This window comes from Piliocolobus tephrosceles, chromosome 15, assembly GCF_002776525.5.
Source record: "Piliocolobus tephrosceles isolate RC106 chromosome 15, ASM277652v3, whole genome shotgun sequence".
Lineage (NCBI taxonomy): Eukaryota > Metazoa > Chordata > Mammalia > Primates > Cercopithecidae > Piliocolobus > Piliocolobus tephrosceles.
Genome location: NC_045448.1, coordinates 64,690,477 through 64,704,547, shown reverse-complemented (window position 1 = coordinate 64,704,547; position 14,071 = coordinate 64,690,477). Strand labels below are relative to the sequence as shown.

Genomic DNA, 14,071 nt, shown 5'->3' with positions numbered 1-14,071 from the left:
AGTTTCAGAGTACCAAAGTTTATCATTTTCCTGAGCTCAACTGAGATAATTGCTAGAGGTTCAGACATTGTAGAGGAAAATAGGGAAGTTTAAAACTTTTATAAGCCAAGCAGGATGTGGAAGAGTAGGGTAAAGGTCATTGAGATTCAGGTTCATTTGCCAAAGTTTGGTAACTTTGATTCCAACTAAGAACACTACTTTAGGTTTTGGTTATGTTTTGTTTTTGTATTCAATTGGCCTCCATGATGTTATTAATTAAACATCATTGTAAATAAAGCGTATATGAGAAGCAAAAAGAAAGTTCTCTTTTAAAAAAATGTAGTTTTGAAAAGAAAAGTTTGGAAATTTAATTCTAACCCTTTTTTCTTTGATTATTTATCCCATTATAAAAGTAGCTCATTATAATACTCTTTTTTTTTTTTTTTTTTTTTTTTTGAGATAGAGTTTTGCTCTTATTGCCCAGGCTGGAGTGCCATGGCGCAATCTCAGCTCACTGCAACCTCCGCCTCCCAGGTTCAAGCTATTCTGCTTTAGCCTCCTGAGTAGCTGGAATTACAGGCATGTGCCACCACGCCTGGCTAATTTTGTATTTTTAGTAGAGACAGGGTTTCTCCATGTTGGCCAGGCTGGTCTCGAACTCCTGACCTCAGGTGATCCACCCGCCTTGGCTTCCCAAAGTGCTGGGATTACAGACGTGGGCCACGGCACCTGGTCAGCTCATTATGATACTTAGAAAATATGGAGATTTTATCTTTAATGTCTTCTTAGAACTTTTTAAGAAAAAAATATATTTCCTCAAGAGATTATTTGATATAAACACAGATCTTTAAAGACACAAGGAATTTTTATACTCTCAGTGCTCTGTTTTTAATCATCAGGATAGTAATGATGATATAAGAACTATTGATATCTTGGTTTCCCTAGGGTTAAACAGGAGATATGCTTCCAAAGTTAAGAGAGTTGGTATGTTGGTTCAAAGAATGACAGGACCTCAGGTTTTGTTATGGAATCAAGTATAAGGCATTGAGAGTCAGCTACAACTACATTCTATTTAGTATGAGTATTAAATCTGTCATGTCCGGCTTCTTGAGCAATCTCATCAGCCCAGAATCACATGACAAGGCAGGATCATCAAATAACAAACCCTAGAATATGCCCCGATCATTTTTGGAGTTTCCCGGACTGAACAGGTATCAACATTGGATATAAGCAGCCTATCTGTGCAGATTTATTTCTCTGTAACCTAAGGGGGCCTGCTGCCAGCACAAGGAGCAAAAGAAACATTAAACAGATTTACAGAACTGCTTCAGGGGATGTGACAGCTACAGAATGCTGGGAAGCAACAGAAGTAAACTTGTAGCTGTGTGATAGAGGGTGGTTCATTATGTGCCAAGGCATTAAGTTACTAGGTACTGTTATAGTGATGTTCTCTTAAAAATGATAGCCCTACTGTGAACCAGAACTGTTGTCCTGTGGACACATTGTAAGAAGGCTTTGCAGATAAACTTAGGGCCGCCAAAAGTATTTTTATACTACTTTTTTAAAAAAAAGATACAATGTATTTATAGGTGGGACTTTGAATGATTCCAATTAAGGTCACCAAGGACACTTACTGAGTCTCCAGTCAGGTTTTATTAGCAATGTATTATTCAGTATAGCATAATTGAATTAAGGCTAAAATTGTCTAGATAGCCATTTACTTAGGTGGCTCAGAACTGTGGGTATCAATACTAATTTTAGGGCTCTGCTGTAATAACTAGTAACTTTTTACAAAAGGGTTGAACACTTGAGGGCTGCTAAAGAACTTTAATAAAAGAATGTCAAGCATCTAGACTCAAGTTGAACTTTAATAGGTGGAGATTATCAGTGATTTGCATGGGCAAATTATTGAACAAGTATGAAAAGCATTTACTATTGTGACTTAATTTTAGTATTCTTTTAAATAATCCTAAATGTAATTAATCACGTTTGCCTTTGGCTATTTGGAGGATTAGACAAGCTCTGTGTGTAACCATTCACCATAAGAAAACACAGTTCTTTTCCTGAGACAGCATGTGGGGAAATTTGGAGTGGCAGGCAGTACTTTCTAGAATGGAATTTACAAGTGGGATAATCTGAGAACAGCACATGTCAGTAAGTTGGTGCTTTCCATAGCAATTTGATTAAGCTTGTCCAATCCCAGCTTACCTCTGGGTACTGCTATGGTTTCTCCATATTCATGAGCATCAAATGTATCTAATTTATTTTAAAGTTGTAAAGAATAAAGCTGGAAATAAACAAGTGTGATCAATTGAAAATGTGATTGAATGTTCACCTGTTTTTATGCCTGAGATAATAAAATATTTTATAACCAGACCACAAAAATCAGTTTCACTTAATAGTGCTAAAGGGGCTACCTTCTTTACATGTGAATTGTATTGATTTTTGTGTTTTTTTAAATGTAGTGTCACTTAACGAATTGAGTACTATACTAAATCTATAAAAATAGGTTTACTAATATGAAAAGGCGCTTCAGTATTATAGTTATACTTCTGACATTTATAGAATATATAGTTAATTCAAGCTGCTTTTTAAGAAATGGAATATCAATACTCTTTCTGGAAGTACCTTACTGTATAACTTGATATTAAGCCTGTGTTAAAAATTGCTCTGTGCTTCCTCTTCCATTTCTTCCCTTTTGGGCCACAGACTTCCTTAGGGAGGAGGTGAGGGAGAAGTGAATTGTCACTTCGGTCAGTGGAATCTAGAATTTTGTAGTGTTTACCTATTTTGCGTAACATAGGCCCACCCACACACATTATGAGGTGCTTAAGTGAAAAAACCGTGAGCAGACAGCCAGCTATTCAGTGTGTGGTTCCAACTGTAACTGGCAGATGCTTTAATGCTATCTGGATTTTATTTTTCCGTGAGAAGGTTGTCTTTATAGCTTGTGGTGATAATGATGAAATAGAGATAGGTGTTCTGTGGCTTCATTTTAAGTATCACATTGTCAATGCTTCAGGTTAAAAGTAAGCTTGCAAAAGGAATAATTTGAAGCGTAATTCATCAGATCTTTTCTATTTAACTTTTCACATTTATTTTTTCATATTCAGTTTTAGGAAGTATGTTGTATGGATTAAATTTCCTTCCATCTTAGGGAAGGAGTTAAGTAAATCTCAAGCTCCAAGGCTTTTGTGTTCTTAGAGAATATTTACACTATGAATCTCATCTCTCATCAGTCTTAAAGAAAGCCTAAGAAATATCACTACAGGTGTCTATTGCCTGTTGATTATTGGTCAACAGAGAACTGAAAGCTGTTCATTTTTAATATTTTTGCAATCCAAGCTACAGTACTTAGGGTTTAAAAAAAAAAAACAAAAACATGTTTTAGAACTTAATGTTGTTCATTGTTACAAGTTTGAGAATTATGTTGTTTCGTAGCCAGAATGGTGATGCTGTCATTGTACTTTAATTAGCTGTAGACAACTTATTCAGAAGCATAGTTTTTCAGCCATAAATCTTTTCCCAAAATCTTCTCAAAAAAGAGATCTGGACCTTTGGGACAACTACAATTTAATATTTAAATATTATAAGGTGGGAAAAATTATGAAGAATTTGTTAAAAATATTGACAGTCATGCTTTATAGAGATTTTAAGTAATGTTTCTACCTGAATATTCTGTTTGTTCTTCCTCCGATGGGGTTGGAAGAGATTTAATAATTTTAGGTCTAATGATTGATGAGGGGGACTCTTTCCGCTAAAAAATGAATACTTACTAGTTTCCCAGCAGTGTTCTTTTGTGAAACATTTTATTTTCACCAGAAGAAAAAGTATAATTGAAAATGTTTTTCTTTCTATAGGAAATTCATGAACAGCTTAATCTGATTTCTAGAATAGAGATGTGCTGCTCAGTAATGTATGATTGTTTTGGATCCAGTTTTCTAATCTGTTTGTGAGGAGGCAGTATTCATTCTCTTGTGTAGGTATAAAATGGATGTTAAGTTAGTGACAAGAGAAAAGTTGTAATTTTGGAAAGAAAGTTGATCATAATAATTTACCTAATTGGAGTATTTTTAATGTGCTAGCATAACAATAATCAAGAGTGGATAAAGAGGGAATTCATAGAAATATCCCAGCTGTATGTATTTATTGTTTTGCTAATGAAAAGGGCTAAATAGGAATACCATATTGAGTGATATAAAATATTCACTCTGTTTAAACAAACAAAGGGGCTGGGCACAGTGGCTCATACCTGTAATCCCAGCACTTTGGGCGGCCAAGGTAGGCAGATCACGAGGTCAGGAGATTGAGACCATCCTGGCTAACACAGTGAAACCCCTTCTGTACTAAAAATACAAAAAATTAGCTGGGTGTGGTGGCACGTACCTGTAGACCCAGCTACTCAGGAGGCTGAGGCAGGAGAATCACTTGAACCCTGGAGGCAGAGGTTGCAGTGAGCTGAGATCGTGCCACTCCACTCCAGCCTGGGCGACAGAGCGACACTCTGTCCCCAAAAAAAATTATTGGGAAAACATTGTGATTTGGTTAAGGAAAGATTAGATGCTACTTTTGAAAACTTTTCGTGACCCAAAGAGAAAATTAGAACTCTCGTAAGATGAAACTTTTGTTCATTAGAGTAGTAATAATTGTCATCTTTTAATAATGATTTCTCTCTCTTAGTAGTCGACTTTACTACAGTATTGGAGACTTATTTGTAATTTGAATTTTCAACTACATTTTTCTGTTTTCATTCCTTTTGAATGAAGCTTATAATGGAATTTCGAAACTAAGACTTAAAGTTAGCTTCTCTAAAAGAGCAGAGAATATATGCTCTATTTAGATGTTTGATTTAGATGTAGTTCCCCCCATGGAGAATCAAACGTTCATACAGCATTCAACCTTGAAACTAAGTGCAATGTTTTTTGAGGTCTTTGATTGTATTTCCAGGTCTATTATATATTAAGAGTGGTTAAAAAAAAAATTGAACTTTCTGCATGGTATCAACAGTTATCTACAAAGAACAGATTATAAACTTTTTTTAAGATACTGAGAAATATGAATCTCTAAGAAAATAATTAAATATTAAGTGATGGGGCAGCATCACCATAAATCAACCAAGTATTTATTAAGACCAACTTCGTATGCCCAACTAAGTACGTAGTAGGTATTTAATAAATGCTTGTTTTTTGTTTTTTGTTTTTGAGAATAATTTTCAGATACCCAAAAGTCTTTGACTTGTAGTCATTTGAAATTTTGCTGAGGCACAAGTTGAGTCCTGTGCTATGAGGTTGGTTTATTAAAAGAAAAAAAAGTGTATTTAGTGAGTGAAGCAAACTGAATTTCATTCAGTCCTCAAAACAAATCCTAAGAGGTGTGGGAAGCATTGTCATCATTTTATAGGATGAGAAAATCATGTGCTACAGAGCTGGTTTGTAAATCTGAGAATTTTTGAAGGACCCTCCTGACTATCAAGGGCCCGAGTTCTCAGTTGGCCCTAAGTACAGTCATGGCTTAGTCCTTCATGAGTGTCTCTTCTAGTTTAAAGAAAACACAATCGTAATGAAATAATTAGTGATAATTCAATAAAATCACTTTCTGGCTTTTCAAGATTTATATTTTTCTTAAAGCTTTTTAAATGAAATGTGTCAAAATTACCCAGGGCTGCTGCTTGTTCTTTATTCTTCCTCCTCCAAGCCCTCATTCCTTTTCCCTTCATAAACTCTTAAGAGTACGATTGATGTGGGTAGGTGGCAGAACTGAAATAAGTTCAAATCTTCTTAAAGATTTTGGTATATAGTATTAACTCAGAAGCTGTAATATAATTGCATATATAAAGTGTTTTCTAATAAAACCACCAGGAGCATTCAATAGTAAAATTGCCCTTTATATGTCGCAAGTGTTTTTTGTTTTTATTTTTAAGAAAACACCATGAAGTATTGTTCTGCCAAATTCTTGCCAGTGTGTGGCTAGGTCACTTTGGTTAGGTATCACTCAGTCCAGTGAGTGGTCACACTTGTGTAGTACCAGCTGTCCCTGACAGTTTCACATCAGAAAAAGGACATGAGACCTAGCAAGCACTGTGACTTGGGAGGGCCAGTACAACATGGAACTCTCACACCTTTAAGTTGGGAGAAGGCTGACTGCACTCCAGAGTCTGGGCAACAGAGCGAGATTCTGTCTCAAAAAAAAAAAAAAAAAAAAAAAAAAGTACATACCTTAGTTAAAAATACTTGATTGCTTAAAAAAAAAAAAAGGCTTGACAATCATCTGAGCTTTCAGCAAATTGTGATCTTTGCTGGCTGCCAACTGATCAGGGCGGTGGTTGCCAAAGGTTGGGATGCCCGTGGCAGTTTCTTAAAATAAGACAACAATGAAGTTTCCCACATTGATTTCTTCCTTTCACAAAAGATTCTCTGTAGCATGCAGTGCTGTTTCATAGCATTTTACCCACAGTAGAACTTCTTTCAAAATTGGAATCAATCCTCTCAAACCCTGCTACCGCTTTATCAACCAAGTTTGTGTAATATTCTAAATCCTTTGTTGTCATTTCAAAATTGTTCACAGCATCTTCATCAGGAATAGATTACATATAAGGAAGTATTCATCTCCTTGTACATTTCCATTAGAGTTTTTGGATGACTAGGTGCATTGTCAATGAGCAGTAGTATTTTAAAAGGAATGTTCTCCTGAGCAGTAGTCTCAACAGTGTGCTTAAAATATTTAGTAAACCATGTTGTAAACAGATGTGTGCTGTCTTCCAGGTTTTGTTGTTTCCTTTATAGAGGACAGGCAGAGTAGATTTAGCATCATTCTTAGGGACCTAGGACTTTCAGAATGGTAAATAAGCATTGGCTTCAACTTAAAGTCACCAGCTACATTAACTCATAACAAGAGAGTCAGCCTGTCCTTTGGAAGTTTGAAACCAGGAATTGACTTCTCTCTAGCTATGAAATGCTATCTGCCATCCTAGATGGCATCTTCTTCAATAGAAGGAAGGCTATTTTGTCAACATTGAAAATATCTTATTTAGTGTAGCCATCTTCATCAATGACCTTAGCTAGTAGATCTTCTGAATAACTTGCTTCAGCTTCTCCATCAGCACTTGCTCCTTCACCTTGCACTTTTGTGTTGTGGAGAGGTGACTTCTTTCCTTAAACTTCATGAACCAACCTTTGCTAGCTTCATCTCTTCTTCTGCAGCTTTCTCACCTCTCTCAGCCTTCATAGAATGGAAGAGAGTTAGGGCCTTGCGCTGGATTAAGGTTTGGCTTAAGGGAATGTTGTGGCTGGTTTGATCTGCTATCCAGACCACTCAAACTTTCCCCATATCAGTTATAAGCCTGTTTCATTTCCTTATCGTTCATGTGTTCACTGGAGTAGCACTTTTAATTTCCTTCAAGAACTTTTCCTTTGCATTCACAGCTTGGCTAACTGGCAGAAGAGGCCTAACTTTCAGCCTGTCTCAACTTTCAATGTGCCTTCCTCAGTAAGCATCATCTCTAGCTTTTGATTTAAGGGGAGAGACTTGCAACTCTTCCTTTCACTTAAACAGTTAGAGGCCACTGTAGGATTATTAAATTGGCATAATTTCAATATTGTGTCTCAGGAAATAGGGAGGTTTAAGGAGAGTGAGCGAGATGGGAGAAAGTCAATAGAGCAGTCAGAACCCACTCAGCATTTATCAATTAAGTTTACCACCTTATATGGACACAATTCAGGACACCCCCAGTTACAACAGTAACATCAAAGATCACTGATCATAGACCAAGACCACCATAACAGATACAATAATAATAATAATGAAAAAAGTTTGAAATACTGTGAGAATTACCAGAATGTGACACAGACATGAAGTGAGCACATGCTGTCAGAAAATTGGCACCAATAGTCTTGCCAATGCAGGGTTGCCACAAACTTTGAATTTGTAAAAAACACAGTATCTGTGAAACACAATAAAATAAAGCAAAGTGCAACAAAACCAGATGTGCCTGTATTTTAAAACTCAATTGTTTCAGCAATTCCAGAGTGCTGATTTGTAACCTTAGTTTTGTTATCTGTAAAATGTGGGTTATAATAGTTCCTATCTCATAAGGTTGTCCCAGAGATTAAATCACTTAATACATGTAAAGTGCTTAGAACAGTGCTTGGCACAGAAACAGAATTCAGTGTTTGCCATTATGAAAAGGGACTACCAGTGTGGGATGCTGACTTTAGAAAATGATAGGATTTCCCACGAATATCCTTTTATCCCATGTTTTTGTTCCAAATAACTGTCAAATTCCACTGAATTTGCTGCTTTTTGCAGAATTTTATTTGCGACTTTAATGGTTAAACCTAGAGGACTTTCTAATCTTGCTTTCTGAGGAGCATTTTATCATTTTAGGAACTTTGGTAATCTAAAATTGTTGAATACAAGCTAAGAATGGGCAGGCAAACTGTTTGGGTTCTTAGTTGTGTCTTTAAAAATATATTTTCTAGGTGTGGGGAATTAAGTGATTATTTGTGAGTAATGTTGCAAGTCGATGTAAACAGCTCTCCTTCCACAATCAGGGAGCAAGCACTTGACCCTGTCTGTTCCTAAGCTGTCTGGACTCACTTCTAATGTGTATGTTTTTCTTCCTGGTGGTACCAGGAATTTACCTTTGTGAAATACCCTGATTTTCCCCCCTTGGGTGGTTCCTTTCTGTCCTCATTTTTAAAATAAGCACACAAAGTCCACTTTATTTACGGAAATATTTGTTGTTGGCCACTACCAGGAAATGGTTGACAAATACAGTGAACATTGAGGAAGTGACAAAGGTTCAAATAGTCTCAAAAAGCACTAGTCATAGTTGAATAGTTGTTACTAATCTATGCTGAAGTATAACTTTTTTAGGGTTTACTTTACATGTGAATACGTTCTAGTCCTCTAAATGGTCCTGTAATAGGGTCTTTTAGTCTGTTTAGGAATTAGCCCCATTCTACCTTGTCTGGGGTGTGGAGTAATGACATCAGAAAACCTGCAACACTTTATCTCTGGTAGCTTCAGTTTCTCCATTTATAAAATGGGGACAAACAATTGTACTTTATAGTTGTAATAGAAATTAAATGGGTTAATATATGTTGAGTTAACATGTGGATCTCAGTCCTAGCTCTGCCAGAGTTCTTTGACCTTCAAACAGTCACTTGGCTTTTCTGACCTACTCAGTTCCCTTATCTGGAAAATAGAGTTAAGGCTTTCCTACCCACTTCACAGGGTTATTATGAGGGTCAAATAAAATAATCTTTTGTGAAAGCATTTTGCTAATTACCATTCTATGCAAGTGCAAGATAGACCTTACCCCAAGGTTGATTCAAATTGACACCCTCTTTTGACCTAAAAGAATTCTCCCATGCTTGCCAAAACCTGCTTTTAATTTTTCTAAATATGGGTCCCTTAGTCCAGAAGATACTTATCTAGCCTCCAAATATTTGCCTTTCTCTAAACAGCAGGCTACCCAGCACTAGCCTTATAGCTACTTCCTTGGCCACTCCAGCTCTAGTCGCTTTCCTCCACCATTTGAGAGAGGTAGCCACAATATTAAAATATTTTAAATGCATGGACACATTAATAATTAATTGCCATCAAGGCAAGATTCTCATTCTCACTCTCAGCCCCTTATCAATTCTAGTAAAATACTGAAACTACACCCACCTTCAAAGCCATGGCCTTTACTAACACAAGTCTTAGTATAAAATAACCTTTTATTATCAGTATCAGTATAATGTTAGTAAGCAAACATTAAGTACCTTACTATGTGCCAAGGAGTATGCCAGAAAAAGGGGAAATTTCCATCCCAAGAACAAAGTATGTTGTCTTCAAGATTGGAGCAGTGGTTCTCACAAGGTGGAGGAGCAAGTAGTGGGGAGATAGGAAGTTGAGACATTTTTAAAGTCACAGCTAGAATGTTCTACCGGCATCTAGGTAGAACAGAAAGGCCAGAGATACTGCTGAACCCCCTATAGTGCACAGGCCAGTACCCCACAATATAAAAATGTCAGTAAAGCCTAAGTTGAGAAACCCCAGTTTAAAGGAACACATCCTGTCCCTAGGAAAGATGTTAATTGCTTTTCCATCCGGATGAAAATAAGTTATCCCTGTAGGTGATAGACTATCAGCATGTTATTTGGCTTCTCTAAGAGAGGAGACTGGGAATTTGCACAGGTGGTGTCCTGTATCTTGGGAAGGGGAACATAGACTTCACTTCCTCCACCGCTGTATTGAGAAGCTAAAAGACACTAGCAGAAAGTAGTAACCTCCAACTACTACTGCACACCATTATTTTTCCTTTTATGTAAAAATGCTGTGTGTTACTCCTGCTGGTTGCAAAAGAAGGAAGAAGGTGATTAAATTTTCACTCTTATCAAGAAACTGCTGTGAATTAAACTCCAATCATCAGCTGAATTTGTTTCATAAAATGGTTCCACCACAAACATACTAAAGCAGTTCTTTCTGTTTTGAGTCATGTTTTTGAAATCAGCCACAAGGAAACTCTAGTATAGATGGAAATCTGTTTTATCTGAGATAATATATGCAGTCCACATTGTTTTTCATCATAAAGAAATGTTATAACATTTTCATGTTTTAAAACATTTTCCTTTCCTTTTTTTCTCAGTACCCCATTATGCCTACCCACTTGCCCACCAAAATAGAAGTGCTCAGAAGATTGTGTAAACAATCTGCATAAGATTTGTTTTGTCCCTTTCTTAGTATTTGTTTTGCTTTTTTTTTTTTTTAGGGCAGGAATTTTGTACTTGTGTTTAGTAGGTAGTAAGCAGAAGGCTGTGTGTGATGTAAATAAAGAAAACATTTGTTACGTTAAGGGACAAAGATTGATTTCTCAGTTTTTCTTCTTATAGGTGAAAGTGCAAGATATTATAGAAAGTCTTTCCTTTGGGAAAACTTGATATAAAAATAATTGTATTTCACTGGCCCTTAAAGAAGAAATGAGTAGAATGTTTAACAGTCAAATTAATAATACTATTCCTAATAACTATATATTTTGTGACTAATTTTTCATGTTCTCCCCACCCACAAAGAAAATAACACTATTCCAGAATATATTTATTTAAAAAAATTTTTTAACTCTGGAAGTTTAGTTTCTGCTAATGAGAGCAACATGCTTTCAAGTATCAAGCAGAGTTTCAAAGTAATAGACGAAATAGAAGACAGTTTTGTTAGGAAGATTTTCTCTAGCATTTCTTGTCTTGAGTAGAATTAATGGTGCTATTTCATGTTCTTGGTGCTAGATAACATTGGGATAGGGCTGAATACATGAGGTCAAACTAACTTAATTGAAGACCAACAAATGGAGCCAGTAATTGAAATATTTGGATGTTTTTTATCTACATACTCATTTAAAGTTCTCAAGTACATGACTTCAAGATTTTTTTTTTTGAGACAGAGTTTCTCTCCATCACCCAGGCTGGAGGATCAGAGCTCACTGCAGCCTCAAACTCCTGGGCACAAGTGATCCTCCCACCTCAGCTTTCTGACTAGCTGGCGATATAGGTGCATGCCATTACATTTGGCTAATTTTTTCTGTTTTTACTTTTTTTTTTCTTTTGTAGAGACGGGAGTCTTACTATGTTGTGCAGGCTGGTCTCGAACTCCTGGCTTCAAGTGATCCTCTCACCTTGGCCTCCTAAAGTGCTGGGATTACAGGCATGAGCCACCATGCGCAGCCTAGGAATTCATTTTGAAGAATTCTTTTACTCAGATTTTAAAATATAGAGAGAATATATAAAGACAGTGAGTAGGAAAGCACTGTCTAGGTACTGGACTTTGTTAAAGACTATAAACCTTTGGAAAGATCATGAATCTTTCTTCAGAGAACACGTAAAAAAAAAAGGGTTCCAGGAGGAATAGCTGTCACAGCACATTTTATTTGCAGTTTAATAATGCCAGTTGTATATTGATTGATTATATGCCATTTTTAAATTTTAAAGACTTTATCTTGGGTCATTTATGTATATAAATAACTGGTACTACAAAAGTGTTTTATTTTGGATTTTAGATTATCAAATACAGAAGTAGAAGCCAAGATTGAATGTGTTCCTGTGATTGAAACTTCGATGTCACTGAGAAAATAACCCCAGATAAGACCTTCTAACGGATCTAAGCAGAGTAAGAATGTGTCTGATTGGAAATACATTGCTTTCCTTGGCTAATATGACCAAGGGCCGTATATGCAGGGTGCCATGCCAGCCCTCCTCTTGTTTTTTAGTTTCTTGTCTAAGCAAAAAAAATTGTTCCTTTTGCTATAGAGGCAATAGAACTAAATCTATAGTGTTATGCACGTTACTTGTAAATTCTTATGTCAGGACCAGATGGTCGCTTATATTTTTTCCAGCTCCCAAATTCCCTTTATTCTACTTTAGTCCCTTAGTTTTCAGAGATGAGGAAACAGATTGCTTTGTTCAGAGACAGCAAGAACTAGAACACAGGCTAATACTTGCTAGCCATGCGATATACTAATGTCAGCCAAATACAGTCATTTACACTTTCAGATGTTTGCCATATCTGTGCACTTACTAATTCTATTTAATACAATTTAAATTGACTCCTTTAAATAAGTAAGCTTATTTTAAAGGAAATTTTTGCTACTATAAATAGAAAACCATCATATCCTTTAAATAGTAACTCTAAATAGGAATTCAAATCAAAACAAAGCAACGTTATTAAAATTTAATTTAAAATTAATTTAAATTTAATTGTTATTAAATTTTTAATTATTGCTGTTCTTGGTCAGAAATGTGTCAAAGCATTGGTTTCATGTTTGATGGCAGTTCCTTAATTGTCTAAACAGAAAAAGCACAGCTAATGCCTCTAGTTAAGCTTCTGTATAACTTTTTAAAATGAAATGCTTCTTAGAGGGGAAATGAGAGGGCATGAATACATGTTTATATACTAAAGTATGATTTCATGTATGTCAGAAGATCTTATTATATGGACCAAAATTGTTCTTTGGTTGATGTAATTGTTCTTGAAACTTCAGTTTTTACATTGAAGGTTTTAGTTAGCTTAGCATAAGTTTATTTTTCTAAATAAGGAATTTGATTGCCTCACAACTCAAATGTATCACAGTTATGGTGAAATAGCAATATACTGGTTTCGGTAACCTTTTAAATACTGTGATGAATTAAAATCTCTTCAGCAAAAGCAAAGATATCTAGGGAGACGAGAGGTGTTTTTAGTGTATTTGAATGATGGAAATGTTCTTAAAATATTTCTGAAGCATTTTTTTAAAATAATTTAATTTTTTGAATTTATTGATGACAGAAGTTGTGTGTTAGTGTGGATGACTGGTCTAAATGTGTATGTCATTTCCAAGGGATTAGTAGGGGTCAGAATGATTTGTTTTATTCATTGACTTTTCCTTTGACGTATTCTTATTCATTGGGCTACGTACATTCCCTGTTGCCTTCTCACCAGAAGTACCACTGCACAGGCTGTATTTCACTGTACTGTAGAAAAAGACAAGTAGACCTTTTTCATTCATGAGATTCCTATGAAACCTGTTGGTGGAGGTATAAAATGAGGAGACTTTTATGGGCTAGCTAGTAGGAGTTTTGCTGTGAAACCTTTGTAACAGGTCTATCAGGAACTAGGGAGAGAAATAAATACAGGAAAATACTTGATCCCATTAAACTGAGGATGAAATAGACATGATAATATTTTGGGGATTATTTATTGTAGTGATTTTTCTGGCTTATCAGAAGTGTTTTTTGTTTGTCATACTTGTGTCAAATTTATTTATATATATATATATATATATATATATATATATTTTTTTTTTTTTTTTTTTTTTGAAATGGAGTCTTGCTCTGTCACCCAGGCTGGAGTGCAGTGGTGCGATCTGGGCTCACTGCAGCCTCTGCCTCCCAGGTTCAAGTGATCCTCCTGCCTCAGCCTCCCGAGTAGCTGGGACTACAGGCACGCACCACCACACCCTGCTAATTTTTGTCTTCTTAGTGGAGATGGGGTTTCACCATGTTGGTCAGGCTGATCTTCAACTCCTGACCTCAAGTGCTCTTCCCACCTTAGCCTTTCTGAACTATTTTCTTTACGTACA

At 35.9% G+C, this 14,071-nt stretch overlaps 1 protein-coding gene across 2 annotated transcripts in view; it reads left to right on the top strand.

Moving 5' to 3' along the window:
- The window catches only part of PELI1 (pellino E3 ubiquitin protein ligase 1), a 65,804-nt gene that overhangs the window by 27,631 nt on the left and 24,102 nt on the right, over positions 1–14,071 (top strand). Inside the window, exon 2 of one of the 2 annotated variants that reach the window (XM_023224135.2) lies at positions 12,014–12,123. The exons of the other annotated variant lie outside the window; for it this stretch is intronic. The gene's annotated coding sequence lies outside the window, so the exon portion shown is untranslated. The remainder of the gene's footprint in view (positions 1–12,013; positions 12,124–14,071) is intronic. 2 annotated transcript variants of the gene reach the window in all.